The sequence below is a fragment of the Triturus cristatus genome, chromosome 3_2 (genome assembly GCF_964204655.1).
Source record: "Triturus cristatus chromosome 3_2, aTriCri1.1, whole genome shotgun sequence".
Classification (NCBI taxonomy): Eukaryota; Metazoa; Chordata; class Amphibia; order Caudata; family Salamandridae; genus Triturus; species Triturus cristatus.
In genome coordinates, this window is record NC_140584.1 from 487793983 (window position 1) to 487813657 (window position 19675).

Consider the following 19675-nt stretch of genomic DNA (forward strand, 5'->3'; position numbering starts at 1 on the left):
CTAAAGTCTCAGTGGTGTGATAAAGCCAGCATGGATTGAAACAAACAGTTGCGCGGGGATAGCCTTGAGCGGTAATAGCCTGGTCCTTAAGGCCTTTCTGAAGGGAGAGTGTAATCTGATACCAGCCAGATGACTTGCCAGCGAGTTCCACAGTCTCACTACCACTACAGAGAAAGCTCTGCCTACCCATTTCTTCTTCTGAAATCTGGGCACTGTCACCAAATTAAGGTGGTCTGAACAAAGATTTCTCCCAGGGGTATAACTGTGAAACCGCTGGGCAGGCCTGGTAAAGGGCCTGGTGCCTTTACAGACGCTCTTGAACATGATGCGTTTTCTTATTGGGAGCCAGGGAAGGTCATGCAGTCTCTTGGCCACCAACTGCTGCATTGAAGGGTCCAGGGTGAGTCTGGCCAATGCATTCTGCACTACCTGCTTGGGTGCTATTGTTGGTGTCCAAATAAAGGCCATTACAAAACTCAATTCTTGACATAAGTAATGCCATGGATACTTGTTTACGTGTTGAAAGGGGGGTGACAGGAAAGATTTTCCCTCAACATTCTAATCAGTCAGAAACAAGTTGGCACAATGCAGTTGGCCTAAAGATCCAGAGAGAGCTTACAGTCCTGCATCACCCCTATGTTCTTAACTTTCTCTGTAGGCATAGGCGGAGCACATAGAGTTTCAGGCCACCAGTTATTGTTCCATATGGAATTTTGTGTTCCAAGGAGCAACACCTCAGTCTTTTCCCCATTGAGCTACAGGTAGTTCTCTCCCATCTACCTAGCTGCTCCTGTCATGCAGTAGTTGAAATTACCTACAGTAACTTCTATATCGTACATAATTGACACGATGAGCTGGGTGTCATTGGCATAAGAAACCACTTGTAGCCCACAAGAATGCATAATCTTATGAAGGCGGGAGACATACAGTTTAAAAAGCGATGGGCTTAGAGATGAGCCCTGCAGCACCCCACATGAGAGAGAAACTGGGTCAGATTGAAATTTGTTCACCGCCACCCTCCGGAATTTCTCCTTAATAAAAGAAGACAGTAGTTTCAAAGCCCTGCCTGAGACACTCAATTCCTGCAGGCAGGCGCATAACACAGGCCCCCGCAGCCCCACGGTGCGGGGGGCCGAGCTGCAGGGGGCCCCCTCAGCAAGGTACTCAGGCCTGAGTGCTCCGGTTTAAATCCGGAGTGGGGCCCTTCAAGGGATCTTGCAGAGGGGCCCCCTCAACTTTCGTTACGCCACTGCCTGTAGACGATCAACCAGCAGAGATTGTGAAATGGTGTCAGAGGTCACGGACAGGTCCAACAGGATCAGCGCTGTGCCCTGCCCCACATCCACAAGCTGCCTAACACTGTCTGTGGCCAACGCCGATCCTGTTTCGGTTCCATGACCTTTCTGGAACCCGCACTGTGACATATCCATCAAGTGGCTATGGAGAGGCATGATGCTGGTGTGGAAGACTTCCAGTGCCAGATGCTGGGGTACGGAAATCTTTAACTCATCATCGCTACATTGTTTTTTAAATATTGCCTCTATGCCATCCTCAGGTATCCCGGCTACAGGTACTAGACTCTGTTGTACACCTAAATCTATATATTATTTGTGTTTCTTTGCACGCTTTCCTTGCATAATAATTTCAAAGTTACTTGGGTATGTCAAAGTACTGTGGATTAAGCTCTATTTATGGCATAACTGGGCTCTGCATAGTGACTCACACATTTCACCGCTGGCTGAAATCATCTTAGTAGAACGTTACTGCCTAGAATTAACTGCCTAGGTTTGTCTGTTACACACGAGGCATCATCTTACTAGCACATTACTGCCTGGAATTATTTGCCTAGGTTTGTGTGTTACACACGAGGCATCATCTTACTAGCACATTACTGCCTGGAATTAACTGCCTAGGTTTGTGTGTTACACACGAGGCATCATATTAGTAGCACATTACTGCCTGGAATTAACTGCCTAGCTTTGCGTGTTATACATAAGGCATCATCCTACTAGCACATTACTGCCCGGAATTAACTGCCTACGTTTGTGTGCTACACACGAGGCACCATGGAGTGTGAGCACCTATTTTACCGCTTACACTGTTTACCTCCTTTCTGCACATACATGATATGATAACTTTTTTCTTTTACAAAGCATTATTATTTTCCAGTTCATTTCACATTAATATTGTTATTAAAAGCTATCTACCGTTAATATGTGCTGCACAGCAAGGTGATTTAATGTTGCCTGGTCTGTAAAACGTGTGCGGATGGGCACCGTGAGTGACGTGCCTCTTTTGAATGCATTCGTCCGAATCCAAAGGAATCCAATTCGTTTAAATTAAAAATTAAAAACGAGCAAATGATTGAACCGGCCGTAATATGATCTGCGACTGTGAAAGGAAACCTGAGCCATCCAGGCCAGGATTCGAGTTCATAAATCTCCTCCTGGTTAGGGCCAAGCTCGCAGTGTTTTTTCTGTAAGTAACTGTGATTTACTTTCACATTTCTGGCAGTCGATCATGCTTACACATGGGAAAAAGCACATAAATCTGAGTGCCTGGAGCTCAGGCCACTGATCATACTTTCCACCTCCATGGAATTTCAAAGCCCTGGTTTTCTGTCACAAGAGCTTAAGCTGAGAAGTAGAATAAACAGTAATTCATTTTTTTCACTGTCCTACGGTAGCCTAATGAGGGATTTGTAGATGTGCCTTGGAGTAGCATCCCCTGGACCATCAGAAGCTGCCAAGATGGCTGCACTCACCAGAGCAGTCAACCACACGTCCTTGGTGATATATTAACGTGCACACTCCTTTCATCACATTGTTTGGGCAGATGTGTGCAGGTGGTAATGTGTGACAAGAATATTTACGCATATCGGTTGTTTTGCATTTTGTTGTGGTGGTGATGTGTTGTGTTTTTTGTGCTGTTGTGTTTTGTGCTCCATTATGGCATTGTATCGTTATTGTACAGTGTTATATGTCTTGTGTTGTCTTCTGTTTGTCTTTTTTGCTGCATTGTGCCCTCTTCCGTTTTTGCTTTGTGATATGTTATTGTGTTGCGTTCTGTAATTATTTCAGAGATGCTAGCACACACTGGTTTCCAGGGGAATCATCCTTAACCACGAAGGCTTTTCTACGCGCTACGTTTACAACGGTACATTTACCACATAAACGTCTTTACCACTCGTATGCCTTCCGCGACCATCTTTACCACACAAGCTGGACTGGAACGTCTTGATCTTCGTCCGGTTCAGTCCTTTTTTAATGTTGGCGAAGAGGTGTGTTAAAGGGTAACATTAGAAAAAGGGAGCTTGGGGGGTCTCCCCCCAAAAATAAAAAAAAATGCGTGCGAAAAAAAGGGGGCTTGTGGGGTCCCCCCTCCCAAAAAAAAGAACATGTTGAAACGTCGGGAAGTGGTGATAATCTGCGTTGTTTTAGAGGAAACGGAATGACGCTTCCTCTTTACGACGTAGGATGTCACCAAGGAAGATCGAGGAGAGGACGTAAAGAGGTAAGGGGAATAAAAGTTTAAAAAATATATATATAGATTGAGGGTAACAGGCAGGGGTAATTATAATAAGGATAGGGCGGTCACGTAAGGCTAGAGGGGAGGGGTATAACCTTTACCAAGAGTATGCCATTACCATGCAAGTATGCGTAGTAAAGGAATATTCGTGGTAAAGGTTGTCCGTGGAAATAGCATTCCGTTGTAAGGCATGTGTTGCAACGGAATGCGTTGTAACGACATACAACCGTTTCCAGACCATAGCCGCACATTCCTGTAAAGTCCCTGTGACAAACAACCACTTACCACTGTCTAAGGTGGTACAATACCACTGCACCAGCTCTCTAGTTATTTAAGACACCAGTCAATCCAAAACTGGCAGAGATCTTTCTTAAATTAGCACTTTCAGGGATCACTTTATTTGATACTGCCCCGGAAGTGTTTACCCGAACCCCTTTCAAAATCACAAACACAACAAAAAAATGTGGGGTTATTTTCCTCCATGATTCCATCATCCCCTCCCCCAATGACCCATTCAAGGTACAGATATTGTGGTGGCTCAATCAACAATGCACAGAAAAGTAAATAAGGATAACATGCAAACACATGGAAATGATTCACAGCATTTAAGGAGACCTCAGAGTATCTTATGTCTGCACCAGATGTTCCAAGAATTCTAAATTCCTAGAACCCATCTCCTTTCTTCGAGATATGCACCCCCTGTGGGACTGTGTAGAGACCATAACTACGCTGCCAAACCCCTAGCAGTAGCACGCCAACCATGTCAGCCAGTTCCACATGGACACCAAGGGAGTTGGCAAGCACTTTGGAATGGCCTCCGTCTTGGGGGCTGGTGTCCTCCTTTGCTTGCCCACAGCATATCACCGTGTGGCGGAAATATACGAAAGGCCTAGAGAGGTGTCTCGGGAGCAGTGATACATGGTTTGCTGCTGGTGCACAACGGCCATGAACTGAGAATTGTAGTTTCAGTCGTGTAAGCAACAGGCAGCCATTAGGCTTCAGTTCATTGATAAAATTATACAAATAAAAACTGATGAACAAACAATACACTGCAACGCTTCATTGCGACACAAGCTTTTCTTCATTTTCCCAAAATTCTTGACATTGATCTTGCAAGGGCAGAACTAAATGGTATGCAGAACATATCAAAATAGTTTTGGGGAATACTATCATAATCAAGCAAAAGGGAACTGAAGCATATTATATTATTGTTTCTTTTGCACTATAAAGAGGGCTTCCGGTTTTATGGTATTTATTTTTTTAGCATTTCCATCTGTATTTAACTATATTTATTTTTTGTCAATTTTATCTGTATTTATACATATTTATTTTGTGTGTTGTGTACAAATGAAGTTGTAAAACTGTACATTTCCATATTTATTCAACTGAAAGACACACACTCATGCTTTGATGTCTGTCGTGATTTAGCTATTTAAGCTGCCAAATATTGCGTAACAATACAACTACAAGATATTAGCATTATACCACAAATGTATGTTGACATATGCCATTACTTAAAGAAATTTCATCCTGTTTTTTAAATTCACATGTTGTTCATCGTCTCGGCTGTTGGGCTACAGTTCATCGATGACAGCACGGAGAGTTAATTAAAAGAAGCACAGTTGTTTTCTGTCTGTATTTATCTGTGAAAATCAGTAAAAACAGAAATCAGGGAGCCTTAATTCTAAAGTAAAATGAGGTAAACGAGAGTGATCACAAGTTTTATTATGACACATAAATAGAAAACCCTTTGTGCAACAAGCATGTTCTCTCTGGTTATATTCTTACTATTCGCAGTGATGTGTCAAAGAGAAACCATGTGGTGAGATACTGAATACCCAAGAACGATGTCAAAGACACTAATGACACTATAAACAACATGCCAGAGAGTTAGGAGTACAATGTGATAAACATTAACACCATCAAGAACAAAATACCAGAGAGAAATATCATAAAGTACAATGTGATAGATATTAACACCATCAAGAACAACGTAACAGAGATTGATCCCATGAAGTACAATGTGATAGACATTAACACCATCAAGAACAACGTAACAGAGATTGATCCCATGAAGTACAATGTGATAGACATTAACACCATCAAGACCAAAGTGCCAGAGAGCAAAACCATAAAGTACAATGTGATAGACATTAACACCATCAACAGCAAATTGGCAAAGAGTAATACTATAAAGTACAATGTGATAGATATTAACACCATCAAGAACAACATGCCAAAGAGTAATACTATAAAGTACAATGTGCTAGACATTAACACCATCAAGAACAAAGCCCAGAGACTAATACCATAAAGTACAATGTGATAGACATTAACACCAGCAAGAATAACGTGCCAGAGAGTAATCCCATAAAATACTATTTGATAGATATTAACCCTATCAAGAACAACGTGCCAAAGAGTAATCCCATAAAGTACAATGTGATAGATATTAACCCCATCAAGAACAACGTGCCAGAGAGTAATCCCATAAAGTACAATGTGATAGATATTAACACCATCAAGAATAAAGTGCCAGAGAGCAATACCATAAAGTACAATGTGATAGGCATTAAGACCATGAAGACCAAAGTGCCAAGAGAGTAATAGCATCAAGAACAAAGCCCAGCGAGAAATACCATAAAGTACAATGTGATAGACATTAACACCATCAAGAATAACGTGCCAGAGAGTCATCCCAAAAAGTACATTGTGGTAGATATTAACACCATCAAGAAGAAAGTCCCTTAGTGCAATACCATAAAGTACAATGTTATAAACATTAAGACCATTAAGACCAAAGTACCAAGAGAGTAATGCCATAAAGTACAATGTGATAGATATTAAGCTTATCAAGAGCAAAGTGCCAAGAGAGTAATACCATAAAGTACAATGTGATAGATATTAACTCCATCAAGAATAAAGTGCCAGAGAGTAACACCATTAAGTACAATGTGATAGACATTAAGACCATCAGGAACAAAGTGCCAGAGAGTAATACCATAAAGTGCAGCGTGATAGACATCAAGAACAAAGTGCTAGAGAGTATTGTCACAAGGCAATGTGTGGCAGAAAATAATGCCATCAAGAACAATGTGCTAAAATAGTAATGCATCAGGAACAATGTGCCAGAGAGTAATGCCAGCAGGCAATGTGTGCCAGAAGGTAATGTCATCAGGAACAAAGTGCCAGAGAATAATGCCAGCAGGAAATGTGTGTCGGAAGGTAATGTCGTCAGGAACAAAGTGACAAAAAGTAATGCCAGCAGGCAATGTGTGCCGGAAGGTAATGTAATTGGGAACAAAGTGACAAAAAGTACTGCCAGCAGGCAATGTGTGCCGAAAGGTAATGTCATCAGGAACAAAGTGCCAGAGAGTAATACCAGAAGGCAATGTGTGCCAGAAAGTAATGTCATCAGGTACAAAGTACCAGAGACTAATGCCAACAGGCAATGTGTAACAGAAAGTAATGTCATCAAGAACAAAATGCCAGCAGGCAATGTGCGCCAGTAAGTAATGTCAGCAGGAACAATGTGCTAAAGAGCAAGGACATCAGGAAAGTGTGTCAAAGAACTAATCCATCAGGGGGCATATTACATAAAGTGCCCTGGGGGTACAGCAGGCATTTGCTCATGCTTTGCTCACCCCCGGGGCACTGTGGTATTACAGAAGGGGCAGCAGATGCTTGTGCGGCCCTTTCTGTAATACAGATAGCGCTGGTGCACATGCAAATGAGGGAATCCCTTTGCCTCTGCACCTGCCGTATTACAGACGCAGGCACAGAGGCAAAGAAGCTGTCAGGGGGCGCTGACAGAGCACCAACTAAAAGGTGGCACATTGTCAGTGCGCCCCCTGAGAGCACCCTCTGGAGGGAGGAAAGGGAGTCCCATCGACCCCCCAGATATCCCCTTGCAGGTGGGTGCAGTCACTATTCCCCTTTAAAAGTTCAGGCGGGTTGCCGCCTGCACAGTGAAACAGGGAGCGACTTTGAAGCAGCTGCTCCGTATTTCACAGGAATACGCTGCCCCCAGGGCAGCACGAGATCATGGTTGCCCTGAGGGCAGTGCTTTCCCAATAATGCAGCTCATTTTCCTTCATTGGACCGGGCACACCTTTTTAAAAGTGCGCTCAGCGCAATGAAGGAAAATGCGCTGCATGTCTAATGCGACCCCAGAATGGTATACCACTAAATGCTGCCATCCGAAACAATGTAGCAGAGAGTAATGTACTTGGGAGCAGTGTGTACGGCAAGAGTGTCACTGGGACTAGAAAAACAACATTTAGGGAAAGTTCACAGTTAAGAAATTCCATTTGGAATAATGTTCCAGAAAGTTAAGAGTTTTCTTAAACAAAATCTTATCCCACTGTTATGCTATATGCTCTACTGTTAGCTGGTCACTGCATAGTAGGACTTGAGCAAAATTGGACCCAACTAATGCTTAATTTGAGCTGGTGGTTGCAGGGGGGGCCCACCAGCATTGATTTTTGGGAACCAGCACTTGTGTTTTTTACTCAACAGACTTTGATCCAGAAGAAGAGCGAGAAAAACACCAAAGGGGGAAAGAAGGAGGAAGAAAATACGTAAAAACAGTGAAAAAGGGCTCAGCAGGAATAAAAAAGAACCTGTACGAGTGAGATAAACAGGCAGGAAGGTTTTGGTGGTTGATTAAAAAGGCATGAGGTGGAATTAAGACTATGCAGCCTTGGCATTCGGCACCCCTAACTTCAACAGTGCCAGCTGAAGGCTTCTGTGCAAAATGCTGGGCGCCGGCACTTATTCTTTTACAAATGAAGCACTGGACACAGCTGAACAATTTCACTACACAAAGAGCCATTTTAACATTAACCCTGTCACAGAATAATTGCATGAAAACCAGATTTCCATAGAGCCTGGTACCAGAGTTCAAAGTCTGAGGTACGCTATCACAAACTGTGTCCTTCTTATACCAATACCAATAGTGTGCCAGAAGAATGCCAACAAGAACCGAACTTGGGCAATGCTGCTTAGCTGAAAGGGCACCCAGGCCTTTCAAGTAGATTCTCTGGACGATGCTAGGTTGCCTAGGGCCCTCAACTCATCCACAATGCATGAAAAACCACAGGCCACAACATTCCAAGGAGAAGTGCATATGTACCACCTGTGCTAATGTCTTTAATTTTGCAGTGCAAGTGGACCACATTCAGGGAACGCGGCTGGAGGCATTCAACAGAGAGCAGAAAACATGCTGAGTGCAGTGTTTAATTTGATCCGGTGGTTTCCGGCGCTCAGCACCGGCACTTAATCATCAACAGCGTTTTTCATGAGCACCAGTTAAGGACACATTCATTTATGGTAGGCATTGGGAGATTAAGTGATTTGCCCAGAATCACAGGATGCTGAGCCGACGTAGAGACTCAAACCTGGTTCCCCAGCTCCGAAGTCAACAGTTCTGGCCATTACGTCACATCCTCACCCCACTTTCATGGTTAGTAGTTGGTTCTGTTTTAGGCGGCGCTAACAGGATAAATGGGCTGGTGCAAGCTGCCTCCTGACCAGAGCCCCGGCACTTATTGTTTTACAAATTAACCACAGGCTGAGTGACTTTCTACCAACGTTCCTCTCTCACCGGTGCACACAACTGCGCTGTCAGCTTTGCACACACTCAGACACCCAAACAGGCCATTTTTCCATCTCTCTTCAGAATTACTCCTACCTGCATGGGCAAGAACGACTGCTGTAGTAAACTGGATCAACTTCCCTTGTTTGGTAGTAAAAAAACAGCTACAAATTGGGATGCATTGGGCCCCTCACACACCTGGGCCCCAGGGCCTAGGTTTCTGCTGCACTATTAACTGCTTCGCTCCTTTCTACCTCTAAAACAGTGAGGGAGTGTACCTTTGTCAAGACGAGTTCATGCTGAATAATGTTCTGATGTTCCAGTCTTTAATAACAGGTATACTGCATCTCTCTGATGCCTGTGCAGTGCTAAAGGCTGATTCTTTCTACAGCTCACGTCACGTTTATTGGTACCACCTCAATAGGAGTGTCCCCTTACTGGCCCTGTTGCTCCTTAGTTTACTCTATTTGCATCTCCTGTTAGATGCTGGTCTTTCCTATTTTAATAGGGAAAAAACAGACACAAGCAGATGTGCTGGAACAATGTTCGGAGTGTGAGTGCTGTCATCAATGATACATTATTGAAGGCATAGGTATTGTGAAATATCCATGCATTATGCAATATACAAGTGTAGCAAATGTATTCTGCAGGAGCGTGGTAAGGGTATGGTATGTAGCCAGTGGTGCATTTTGGAGCACACTGTCAAAAATATATTTCTCGTGTGGTAGCGCACTACCATTTACAGACACCACATTTTCTTTTGAAATGGCAACAAAATGTGTACTCAATGCAGTTTTACTGCTAAAACTATATTGCGCACCAACGATAATGTGCAGAAATCCAGTGGTGGCTGGTGCGGAAGGGGGGTGACGGGGCAAAAAAATAAATAATATTTCACTTACCTCTACTTTGCTGCCGCCTCTCCTCCGTCGTCTCTCCTGCGCTTCTATTCCCAGAAGCAAGAAGCACACAGATTCCCCTAAGCCAATAACGACGCTGCTGTTACCAGCATGAAGCAGTGTCGTGATTGGTCTGAGCAGCCTGGTTTGATGCTCAGACAGGGAGTGGGAGCCTATTCATGTTCTCCACCCAGGCGGTGCAATGCAGCCGGGTGGAGAACATGCTAAGTGTGCATGACTGTTTGGCTGGCCCAAGACTGCCGGCCAAACCGTCATGCGCTCTTAAGTGCGCCAACCGTTCCTCCTCCTGCTGACTGTGATGACAGACAAGCCCCTCCCTAAAACTGGCTTCAGCACGGAAAAATAAAATGATAATAACATCATGTTATCATCATTTTATTTTTCCTTTTTTGCACTGCTCAAAAGCAGTGGGGTAACACCCCTCCGCCTTTCAGCAAATATATTAACCTTTGTGCATCACCAAGTAAAATATTTTGATTTGTTTTGATCCTATTAAAATGCTTGTTTCCCTCACACTTCAGAATTAAAAAATACACAAAAAAGTGCTTCATTTGTACTTTCCTAACTGCTAATGTTTTAAAATATTCGTACAGTTCAATTACAGGTATTTAAATATAGTTGTGTGCTAGTAAAAAACTGACATCCTACATCCCTTCCTTTCACACTGTAGGTACCCCACCAAGATTGTTAAAGGGTACACTTTACATAATCCTCTATCGTTGCGGTCAGAGAAAGAAAATTAAACACCAATCTTCCAGTGGTGGCTGGCACGGAATGAGGGTGGAGGGCGGGAAGTAAGGGGGTGGCAGGGGACAAAATAAAAAAATCTTAATTCCCTGAACCAGGAAGCACCCAGGCTCCCTATAGCCAATTACAATGCCGCAATGCAGCATTGTGATTGTTCTGAGCGCCATGGATCGGCGTTCAGATGGGGACTGGGGGGCCTGGGCTTGTTCCCCACCAGGCTGTGTAATGCAGCCTAGTGGGGAACATGCAAAGTGCACATGACTGTTTGGCCTGGCCAAGACGGCCGGACAAACAGTCATGGGCACTTGGAATGTGCAAACCAACCCTTCCACTGTGCCTCCTGTCCCGCCAGCCCTAACCCAGCTCCGAACCTGCAAAAAATAAAATGATAAAAAGCTACATTATTATCATTTTATTTTTCCTGCTCAAAGAGCAGTGGGGCGACGCTCCTTCGCCATAGAGTAGGAGCCGCCCCTGAAATCTTCATGTTAAAAGAATAAGAAGCAATTTGTCAAAAGACATAGCCTAGCATTTGACCCTTGTCTTTGACTGTATAGCAATGTGGCAAGATAAGCATAAAATTTAAAGGCATTGTTAGTGCTCCTTCACCTTGTGAACTGCAGCTTGTTTATTTTGGGGCTAGTGCAGGACCAGCCCCCCCTCCACTCCTACTTCCGGCACCTATGGACACTAAGAGTTGGAGAGTATCAAGAATAGCAAACACTGGGCTATTGTTTTCAAAACTTTGGCGGTTACCCTAAAAACACCACCAATATTTAGTTTGTTGCCCTTCAGGATTCTTTTGTTTTCAAAGCATCAAACTATAGTGTTAGCTATACATGTAGGCAAGATAAAATACTACACAAGTTAGGGAGGGTCTTCAAGTATGTCTCCTCTGGGCCCATGCTTGTATGCAGGGTGTGCTGGAGTCCTTGAATGAGGCGTGGGTAGTAGTGAGGTTAACAGTGCTTTGGCAGCAATTGTGTACCATATATTCCCTGAAGAGGCAGTCCCACCAGTATGAGAGGTCCCCTATGGACCTTTATTCACACACTGGTCACACGCATTGACATTCCTTCCATTGTGGGAGTGGTGGAAAAGGGGAAATGTTTTTCACTTGCTTATTTATACCCTGATTACACAGTGTGCAGGCAATACTGCACCCCTATTTACTGATCTCATAGGTGGATGGTAATTCCATGGTGCATTGTTACTGCACTATTGGTGCACCATTACAAGTTTAAACCCGAGGAATGGGGAACTACTTTGGCCATCGTTGTTTGCACGTTGGTTACATGTGTTGCCGGATTTCACACTCTTTTCCCAGATAAATTTCACCTGCTTCCTCAAGATGAAATATGTCTGGGGAAATCCCTGGCGGTGCTGGTTTTCCCGCATACTTTGAAATTCTGCTTCCGTCAGTAATTTCGATTAACCCTTTTACTGGTGGCATGGTTTGCCCAATGCTGACTGGCCCGGGTGTGAATCTGCACCCAGTACATCTGCTGGTATTTCCCCACAAAGATTCCTTCTGCTGACACGAGGGATAATCTGTGCACAGAAACAAAGCTGGAATCGGTGAAAATGTGTGGGATTGGACGCAGTAGATCCAGGCTCTGCATTCTGTTAGGGAAAACTCAGAATAACAAAGTGCAGAGGAGGAATCAGCAGCTGGGCTCACTGAACCCGGCCCTGGTCATTCAGGACCCCAGTATCACGCTACTGGTGATTGGCCCCTTGGTTGGAAACAATTTGGGTCCATTTACAAACACAGCCATAAATATTGAAGAATTCTTTGGGGTCTTTGCGTTCTCTCACACAGCTTACAACCCAAAAGCAAGAGCCTTGACCCAGAAGCAGTACATGGCTGCGGTACACCAGTAAGCCGGACTTGTACAGGTCCTATCATCTGGAACAACATTATTTGGAGGTGGTCTTAGGGATAAGGATCCACAACGCTCAGTGCAAAATGACACAATGGCCATCAGTCACAGGACCTCCACCATCCCCTTTAAACACAACCAATTAGCACATCAAAGAACGGACGCTAATAGTGACTCCCTGGTAGGATGGTCTATCTGCAGACCATCTTCGCTCAAACCTTAGGAAAGTCGCACAACAACACGGCTAAAATTGTCCGGCTAAAAATGCCAAGCGGGGTCCATTTTGGTGCAGTATTGATGCTGGTGAAGATCATACCTGCCATATGAATACTGGGCAGGTAGTTCCAAATGGAATCTTACATGGCCCACGAAGTGGCTACTAATGGCCACGCACCACAGGGACGCAAGGGCATCCGAAAGGGGCTTCACAAAATGGTGTGGCCTCATGAAACTTTGCTGAGGCATGCCTAAGATTTGACATTTAATTGTTGTACACTTTCATGGTCCCGTGTGACCTACCCGATGGAATGGTTGTTCGCATAGGGTGCACGGGGCTGTGTTATGCTCATTGCTTTAAGGTCAATCATTGCTTTAAGGTCATCTCTGTACGTCACGAGGCTCCAATGGCGCCTAGAAGACGTTACTCTGAGTGGGGCATTAACATACCTGCCTGCGGCGCTTTATTCCCTGATAAATACTCTTATTTTCGACTCCCCGGAGCACCGCACGCGCCGCCCGGTATTACTCATGCATATCTGGATCACCCCTGGGGCCGGCGATGAGCAGACTCGGTGGACACACATGTCAAAGCCCATGTGCGGGCTGCATTTCATCTCTCTTGTTTGTTTGAAGGGGGCCCGTCTGCTTTGAAGAAACAATGTGTTTCCACTTTACAAAAGGGCAAAGCACAACAGCAGAGAGGCCTCCACTGACTGTCGGGAATAATGAAGAATGCGCCATCCTGCAATCACATTGGCTCTTCCAAATTTAGAAGAATAAACTTATTAAACTCGAGCCCAAACCCTGCCAGCTTTTCATTCCTTGTGTAACATCCCATATATTATATCCACTGTGATGCCACGCTTTGCTTTGGCACGATACAGTACAAGATCTTAGTGAGCTGGTACAAAGACACACTGTTGTTGAGCCGTCAATGTCACATTTGTCCTTTTTGTGTGACGGAGACCTCATGTTGCCATAATTTTCTGTGTGACCGTGAGAATGAGCCCCGGCTCCCGTTTCCGTGATAGCACAAAGCCCTCTCTGTTATTGTACTGTCACTGATAAGATGCTCCCGGGCCTTGGCTCCCACATGAACCGAACTCGAAAATGGTATCTTCCGTGACTTCTGCCACCCCTCCTCGGCGTTGGAATGCGCCTAGTCCCTCAGGAGGGCTCTGTCATGTACATACAATGTACAGGTCAGGTTCATGCGCGATCAACCACGGTTCATCAAGGCCCCTGTATGTGGGAAGGGGGGCGGCCGGGGGGGGGGGGGAGGGGAGGTTGGCTTCTTTCGTATTCTCATGCTGATGCACGCTATATCTATTCCACTCACGTCTTAAAGGTTAAATCTAGCTTTTTTTCTGGTTTTTTAACACTTGAAACTCAATTCTTATATACCGCGATATACCAAGTTATTTCAATACAGAAAACTAATACAAATTATTATTTTGTGTAAGGTCTGTAGGCGTGCGTACCTCCCAAAACACTATGGGTACACATGGCAATGTATTCAGTGTAGGCAACAGGTGTTTGAGGGCATGTTTGCGCCTACATCCCATGAGCTCCTGGCTCGACCCTCAGCCGCGCCAAGCAGGGTGGAAGGAAGAAAGGCCGGGGGACCCGAGTCAAAATTCACAATCCTTTTGATTCATGTCAGTCTCAGGATGGGGGTTCCATTTATGTCCAGTGGGCGAAGGCTCCCATGATATATGTATTAACAAATGCAATCAAGGCCTGTACTTCCAATCTGTGTGCCTGAGGTGTGTTCAATGGGGCGAGCTATTGGCTCCTCGTTTGCTTTTGATTTTGAATCCTGTTTCTTTGTAAAATAAATGTTCTGAGACCCTACACAACTATACCGGGTTTTCAGTGTTCTTGTCATAAATTCCATCCAAACATTTCAGACATCAGGGTGCCATGCTGAAGTGTTGTGAAACCTACATATAATCAGGAGGATAAACAATGAAGATATACAAATATTTATTTTTGCAGGAAGTCAATCCTTTCAACTTTGACCCCCATTGCGCTCCTTCCTCCTTCTACCCTGGCCCCTTTGGCTCACTGGCTTTGCAACACTTGCTCTGTATGGAATTACTCGGGCTGTGAGTCATTCTCCCTCCCACTAACTGGGAAAACATTTTGCTTGAATGTTTTTGTAGTGTAAATTACCACAAAAAGGACTTGAAACCTTAGCAATAGTATTCCAGTCAAGGAAATGACAAAGGGGCGAGAGGAAGAAAAGAAAGAATGTACACAGCGCGTGAGTGCGAACTTTTCAAATGTATAAAAATATTCCAAAACCAAACACAATCATTTTTTGGCCCAGCGACCACCTGTTTTGTGTTACATTGTAATCATTGGTTCGTTGGCTAATAACTCGTATATTCTACCCCAAAACTAGTTTAGGTCAAATTAAAACTGATCTAAGTCATTCTAAGGGCACTTTTCGTCTGGATGACATTTTGAAATAAATGAGATGAAAAGTTGCATTTCGCAGCTCAGTTTCTGAAAAAGAAAGTCAAGAGGCATAGCTTTCACAGACTGTTCTGAAAGGGCGCTCATGAAACATTTCAGTGGCTCATGGTGCACAGAGCCAGCTGGATCTTCCACGGTAGGGTTCCCGGGGGTGGATGGGGTGATGAGCGGGTATCCAATCAAGAAGCTTTTGAAAGCATGGGCAAAATGGTACACACTAATGCACAATTTCTCAACAAAGTTGACTAAAAAGTCATACGTTTAGCATGAAGTTCCATTAATTCGAATAAGCAATTTGTTCCAGTCAACTTTCAACCATTTAAAAAAAAGTATACATCCTCTCATTACAATTGTACCTTCCACTTTGTTCATTTTCCTTTCCTTCCCCAGAGTACATTATTTGCTAAATAAGTGACTATTTATTTGTATGGGGAAGGATAAAAAAGTGAGAAGTTGCACAAATCTCAATGTATGTATGTGGTATATCTATAGCACGAACGTAGCCAAAAGGGAGCAGAGGCCTAAGAACCTTGATCTAACTCTCACTTTACACAAACCGTACCTTGCTCGGGCAACACAGCAAAGTTACCCATGTTATGAAGGCTTCGGTGAGCAAACATACAGGGAGATAGCAAGGCCTCAAAATGCTTCAATGCAGATCATGGAATGGCTGACTGATGAAACGCCATAGCAGTATGAAAGTGCCCTGTGCAACCAAAGACCTTACTTCCAACACTGTGTCCAAAGACCTGCATCAATTATCACTCAAATATCAGATATGCTGTCTTGTAAATGTCCCAGAATAATACCTTATATTTTTCAGTAAATAAATACTTTTTGCCCCTGATCCAAATATAAGCTTGCCATTTTCCGAAAAACACATTAATAACCTCCCCCGTCAAATACCAATTTATAGGTTTGGCAAATCAATGTGTTTAGTCCACAAACACTGGCTTGACATTTTCTTTAAATGTTTTATGCCCTCAATACCAGTTTTTCATTCTTAGTAAATAAACATGTTTCCACAACAAAACTTTCCCCTTTTCTAAAATAAACCCCCCACTCGCAAAAGACTTCCCCTTTTCTAAAATAAACCCCCCACTCGCAAAAGACACTATTTTTACTCAAATATCTTGTTGTTTGTATTATTTGCTCCAATTATACACACACATAACATTCTTCTATCTTAGGTGACTATATGCTGACCATTGCCATTATAGCAGCAGTTATTGCATGCTGCGTTAGCCACCGACTTCATCAGCTCTTTGACGTGTGTGTGTGCTTGCGTGCGCGCCTAGGCGAAACCCAAAATATACTCAGTGCTTCCTGTGTCTGCTACCCAATGGCACAAAGTGTCCTGATACCTCCCACAAGTAAGTCAATGTTTCCGAATAAATTACACACACCGACTAAATGGTGTGATGGAGGCCTGAACTGGGAAACCAGAATCCTGATGGGAACCTTGCCAATATGCCTGAGAGGGACACGTCAACTCCTAGACACCTTGTGGCTAGACCATCAGGTGCAACAGCCTGGAAACTAGGGGCATATTTACAAGCCCCTATCGCCACAGGGACGTCGCTTTTTGTGATGTTCCAGTGGTGAGAGGGGCTTTGCCTTATTCACAAGGCGGTGTTAAGCCACTTATCATGGCTTAACACCGCCTTATGAATAAGGCACCCTTTCCCACTATATTTAGCCCCAGCAAAGGGTGAAACGCAGGACTGAGCAGTATTGTTGTACATACGGTGCAGCCTTGCGTTTCAAAAGTGGTGGGGCATTGTGTTAAGCTAGCATCGGGCTCCGACACTTTTATTGTAAATATGCCCCTAGTGGTCAAAAGAGTGTTAAGATGTCCACCCTTGAGCAAATCCATGCCCATTGAGCAGCTACAATTGTTTGGTCTAATACGAGATAGCATGTCGTTAGCAGCCTGGAGAGAATGCGTTTGCCTCTCTCTGGGTTTTATATACCCAGGTGATTCTTAATTTCCTTGTAGGAGGCCTGAGACTTTGGATTGGGGCTGGGCAATATCTAAAATTTGCATAATGTGCGTGCACAGCGGGAAGGTTTGGCCTGGTTTGCCAGCCCACTGGAGACATTCCTTATTGACGTGCTTCTAATGGGTGGAGGAGGAAGGAAGCTCATCTCATGCATTTATAGGGCAACAGGACCCCATTAACGATAAAAGCTAGGCAAGCTTGGGATGTTGACTTACTGGCCCTCTTGTCAGAGGCAGACTGGGCGAGAACCTGCCTGCAGGTGCAGGAGATTGCAAGTAATGCAAGGCTTTCATCGTTGCACTTTAATTATCTCCACCGCACATACCTTGCACCGACTAGACTACAGAAAATATACCCCAACAGGACCTCAATCTGCCCAAAATGTGATGAGCAAAATGCTGAGTTTCTGCATATGGCATGGACATGTACAATATTATCGGAGTACTGGAAGAGGGACAAGTGGCATGCATTAGTCTTGAAACAACAATACGACATTGCCTAGTGAGTATTGCACCGAAACCCAAACAAAGGTAAAGTTCAACACAAATGTCGGACCGTAGGCCTGCTTTTGACTACGCGCCACATAGCAATTCATTGGCTATCCAACAAAGGCCCCACAGTGTTCAAATGAGGTAGAGATGTGGTGGTGGGAGTTGTGGCAGACGAGGTGCGACTGAAAAGCATCAGGATGGATGAGAAGCCTGGGGAGGCTCAGGGAGAGAGGGCGGACATGATACAAGGCCTACTAGACCCTCACAGGTTGAGGGTGAGTGAGGTGTTCTTGATTAAGCACCATGCTTAGACACTTTGGAGGACTACAGCAGAGGGCCCTAGGCTCTCATCCCATTACAAGAAAATGGCGAGGGACTGTGAGGGCCACTGAATACTATGTCACAGACAGACGAAGAGAGGCACACTGCGTACATGGGGGCGACGGCATCGGCATGAGACGTGGCACTGCTTCACCTGTCAAAATAAAATGTATGCACAGTTCTGTACTGATGACGGTAATGCTGAAAATGATCTGAGACACTCTTTTTATGTATATGAGTATATTGATGTTGATTTTTGTTGTGGTAGCTTTGGATGGCTAAAACATAAATGGAGATGTTAAAAAAAACAATGTACCGATATACCCACCATATGCCAATCTCTGCCATGATTTGATTAGGCACCCCCATACACCTGTCAATGCCCAGATGTGCCAATACATCTCCCACATGAGCTGCATGCCCCGTGGACAGCATTCACTGCACAGATTTGCCTCACGTACATCACATGACTGTCATTGCCATGATGTGCTGCAGCTATCGCCCAGGTGCCTGTAAATTCCATGATGTGCCCCAGGTATCTGCAATATGAAGGTCCACGCCATGATATGTCAGATAATCTTGTCATATGAAAACTAATAAATATACCACCTGTTCACCCCCTCCGTCCCCTCACACTACCAACACACACAAACCCTAAATCACTGTGCTGGCATCCTCAGCTCCTTTTCCCTGCTCACATAAAGACTCTGCTTGTTGGGTGAGGTCAAGGGACAGGGCCACAGGGTGCTGGTGATGCCAGCTTTGGGACTCAGTAACAGACAGTGCAGAGGCGTAGCTTGAGTGGGGGGGGGGGGTGTTTGGGGTGTTACACCTCCCTAAAAATGTATTCTGTAGTAAGTAGTTGGGTACAAGGGTTTTCAGTCTGGTATGGATAGGTTTCTGTCGGATTTCACCCGGGATTTTTACATAGCCACACTGTCAAAGAACACACACACTCACTCTCGTGTCAGTTTTGAGGGCCTTAAAAATGTTGTCTAGTTTGAAAAAAGTTGGGTTTTAAGTGCCCTTAGCACTCTGCCCTCCTCTCTCTTTCCACTGCTCCTTACGCCCCCCTCATGTTCTACTTCTCATATAATGTGGGGTAACAAGATATCCCAGCATGACTGTTGGAAACTGAAGCTCACACCCCCTCCTAATCTTATTGACCAAGCTACACCCATGAGACAGTGCAGCTGAAGCCATTTGTTTCCATGGACCCAGGCAGTCCAGCTGCAGCACTAGGCTCCTCAGAAGGCTGAGTCAGCCAAGGCCTGCAATGGACAGGCAGTCGCTGAATTACAGCCTCTGTTCTGTTCGTCCGAGATTCCTACAGCCTCCTCTCACGCACTACACTAAACAGGCTGTGGGAGGAAGAGGACATTCGGTGCTAGTTTCCACCTTCTCTCCCACAAGAGATAAATCCACCCTTCATCCACGCATGCAGTCTCATGGGAGCACATAACCCAAGCCGGCTCTACCCATCACT

At 44.5% G+C, this 19675-nt stretch overlaps 1 protein-coding gene across 1 annotated transcript in view; it reads right to left on the reverse strand.

Annotated features, from left to right (window-relative positions):
- Positions 1 to 19675, reverse strand: part of DENND2B (DENN domain containing 2B) — a 1065289-nt gene that overhangs the window by 891562 nt on the left and 154052 nt on the right. The gene's annotated exons all lie outside the window — the stretch shown is intronic.